The sequence below is a fragment of the Gossypium arboreum genome, chromosome 7 (assembly GCF_025698485.1).
Source record: "Gossypium arboreum isolate Shixiya-1 chromosome 7, ASM2569848v2, whole genome shotgun sequence".
Lineage (NCBI taxonomy): Eukaryota > Viridiplantae > Streptophyta > Magnoliopsida > Malvales > Malvaceae > Gossypium > Gossypium arboreum.
This window is the reverse complement of record NC_069076.1, coordinates 76,115,577-76,119,598: the sequence shown is the minus strand read 5'-3', so window position 1 is coordinate 76,119,598 and position 4,022 is coordinate 76,115,577. Positions and strand designations below refer to the sequence as shown.

The 4,022-nt window shown below is 35.7% G+C and overlaps 1 non-coding gene across 1 annotated transcript; it reads left to right on the top strand.

Moving 5' to 3' along the window:
• Positions 1–2,670: 2,670 nt before the first annotated feature.
• LOC128295885 (small nucleolar RNA R71) lies at positions 2,671–2,777 on the top strand. The gene has a single exon (XR_008286434.1). It is a non-coding gene; the product is annotated as a small nucleolar RNA R71 (small nucleolar RNA).
• Positions 2,778–4,022: the final 1,245 nt, after the last annotated feature.

Here is a 4,022-nt window from a genome sequence, read left to right as displayed (position 1 = left end):
GGTGGAATGCGGTACTAAAATGTAACTACATACCCAGAGTTTCTTGCAACTTGTTCCAGAATCGGGATGTGAACCGTGGATCTCTGTCTGGAAAAATGGATATTGGCACTCCATGTAGCCTGACATATCAGAAACATATAATTTAGCCAATTTGTCAAGTGAGAAATCTATACGTATCGGAATAAAGTGTACAGACTTCGTTAAACGGTCAACGATTACCCAAATAGCATCTTTCTTTTTCGGAGATAGGGGTAACCCCAATACAAAGTCCATAGTAACTCTTTCCCATTTCCATTCTGGTATCGCCACTGGTTGTAGCAAACTCGAAGGTACTTGATGTTCAGTTTTAACTTGCTGACATATCAAACATCTAGATACAAATTCAGAAATATCACGTTTCATTCTCGGCCACCAGTACATCTTTTTTCAAATCATTGTACATTTTATTACTCCTCAGATGAACATATATAGTACCATTATAAGCTTTGTGCAAAATCTTCTGTATAAGCTCTAAATTTCTCGATACACATATTCTGCCTCTGTACAACAGGCAATCATTGGGTCCAATCTGAAATTTTGACTCGCAGGTTGATTCACATTGTACCCGTTTAGCTTGTAACTCCTCATTATTTTTCTGAGCCTCACAAATCTGCTGCAGAAATTTTAGTTTAGCTTTTAGCTCAATTATGATTGAACTATCATCAGACAATGAAAACCGGGTATTCATTACTCACAAAACAAACAGAGACTTTCTGCTCAGAGCATCTGCAACCACATTTGCTTTTCCCGGATGATAATCAATAACCAGATCATAATCTCTTAACAATTCAAGCCATTTCTATTGTCTCAGATTCAAATCTTTTTGCGACATCAAGTACATTTTTCACTGAACAAATAATGTCACAAATTTTTAGAGCAAAGACAATAGCTGCCAATTCTAAATCATGTATCAGGTAATTCTTTTCATGTGGTTTTTGGTACGATGTAAATGTGTAAGTTACACAATCGCAACAAGTAATAAAGTGACAAGTAAATGTCGACAAGGACTTTGAAAAGGATTATTTATGAATGCAATTTAAAAAACTTTAGTGAAGAAAAATATTTTGTTTTAAAAAGGGTGATTAAGAAAAATAAGATAAATTTAAAACACTTCTTTGTCTGCTTCAAAATCTAGGATAAAAAAATCAGTAAGGAAGATAAATTTTTCTACACGTACCAATACATCCTCGATTTTTCCTTCTAGATGTGCTAAAGATCGATCTAGTAATTGAAGTGTAACCGTAGTTTGTCTAACTTCACCTATCCCCAACTTTCTAAATATTGACATAGGCATCAAGTTAATACTCGCACCTAAGTCACAAAATGCCTTACCACAATACGTTGCTCTAATTTTGCAAGGTATGGTAAAATATCCAAGATCCTTCAACTTTGAGGGTAATTTTTCTTGAAGATATGCACTGCATTCCTTCATCAGAATTACTATATCAAATTCTCCAAGTCTTCTTTTCTTGGACAGGATATCCTTCATGAATTTGACATAGTTCGGCATTTGCTCAAGTGCTTCAACTAACGGGATGTTGATATGAAGTTGCTTGAGTACGTCTAGGAACTTCTTGAATTGAATCTCCTACTTCTACTTTTGAAGTCTTTAAGGGTAGGGTGGTGGTGGTTTCTTTACTAGAACTGGTTGATTCATCTTATGTGGCAATTTTGCATCTAATGGAGTTGTTATTTGATCAGAATTAGCTGGTTCTAAAATTACCTTGTCAGGTTTTATAGATTTTTGTTCTTGTGAAATTGGAATTTCAACGCTCTGAATCTTGAGCACCAGATTCCTATTTTTCGGCTTTGATGGTGTTGCGCTCTACTGTCTTTCCACTCCTCAATGTCAACACTTTGCAATGCTTCTTCCCCGGATTCCTTGGATTCTCCGTATCACTAGGTAAAGCACCAGGTGGTAGGTTCCTGAGTTCAGTTTTAAGTTGACCCATTTGGTTTTCTAGGTTTTTCAATGTAGCTGGTTGGCTCTAGATTAAGGCATCATTATTGGCCATGTATGTATTCAACAGATTTTCTAAGCTATTCGATGGGTCAGTTTGGGCTGGTTTCTGAACTTGTTGGGAAAAACTAGGCTGCTGGGTTGGTCTAAGTTGGACGTAAGTGTTACTGGTTCCAGCCCCTTGGTTACTTCAGGAAAAATTGGGGTGATTTTGCCATGATGGGTTATAAAAATTGGGTTGCAGTTCTTGCCTTCCTCGATTTTGGTTCTGGTGACCTATGTAGTATATGGATTCTGGGTTTGATGGACATTCTTTGAACAAATGTCCTTTCCCATAATAAACACAGGCTATATTTTCAATTTGGGTTGATGGTTGTGCTGTAAAACTATTAGACCCATTAGTAGTAAGATTTTTTAACATTGAAGATATTGATGATACTTGAGATGCGAGTGAAGTAAGAGCGTCTACTTCATGTATTCCAGCAACTCGTCTTCTTGACACTGCTCGATTGGTTGGCCATTGATAATTGGTGCTAGCAATCCTCTCAATGATTTCATAAGCCTCATTATAAGACTTAGAAAGGAGAGCACCGTTAGCAGAAGTGTCCGCTACCATCCTTGTGTGAGCATTGAGACCATTATAAAATGTCTCAAGTTGGATGCAATGTTGGATTCCATGATAAGGGCACTTTCGTAATAACTCTTTGTATCTTTCCCATGCCTTATACAAGGACTCATCATCCATTTGTTAGAAGGAAGTGATCTCGTTCCTCAACTTAGCATTCTTGCTAAGTGGGAAATACTTCATAAGGAATCTTTCTGCAAACTCTTACCATGTGAAAATTGAGTTCGGTGGCAATGAGTTCAACCAGGCTCGAGCTCTGTCCCTCAGTGAATATGGGAGAAACTTCAATTGTAATGCATCTTTGGGTACTCCGGCTAACTTTAAAGAATCACTCACCTCTCTAAATAGTCTTAAGTGTAGGTGAGGATCTTTAGTAGACATTCCACTAAATTGGCCCACTGTCTGAAGCATCTGGAACATGACTGGCTTCAGCTCGAACTGTTGTGCCTCAATTTCTGTTCTTCTAATACCCGGACTAATATCACTAAATACTAGCACGACATATTGTCTTAAAGCTCTATCCCTATCATCAGCAATAAGGATAGGATTTTGAACAGGGTTTGCTCTATTTCTTTGGATCGAATTTTCGAAGTTCATTTCTTTGGTCCTTCTCTGATTTGCTTGTCTTCTTCACTGTCGAAAAGTTCGTTCTATCTCATGGTCTACAGGGAGTAGGTCAATAATTCGGTCAATACTCATAAACACCTGAAACAATCACAGAAAAATTAATTAAATTAAAAATTAAATAGGAAAAATAAACTAAAATGTAAAACTAACAAACTCACAAATAATGACTTTTTAAAACAGTCCTCGATAACGGCGCCAAAAACTTGGAACGACAGAAATGTGCAAGTGTACACAATCGCAACAAGTAATAAAGTGACAAGTAAATGTCGAGTTATCGTACCTACAGGGACTGTGAAAAGGATTATTTATGAATGCAATTTAAAACACTTTGATGAAGAAAAATATATTTTTTTAAAAAGGGTGATTAAGAAAAATAAGATTTTAAACTAAATAACTAAAGAAATAAATCTCAAATGCACGATTTCAAAATATGATTTCATCAAGATGACATAATTGTGTTGATTTAATTACATTTCTTTAACTTAGAATTATTAAACTCGTGCTTATGTTGTTACAAATAAATTCACGGCAACTCAATAATTTGATAAGTTATGAACATATTCACCTACACAAATCCATTCATCTCTTAACATATCCCTATGTTAATTCAAACGATTAAACAGATTTTAATAAGCAAACATGTTATGGCACATACATACTCATTAAATTGAACTAATCTCTTGCATATTCCTATGTCAATTCAAATGATTAATAAAATCTAAAGAGCATATAAAGGACTACGTGAGGTAACAATGTATCCTTACCTTGAAA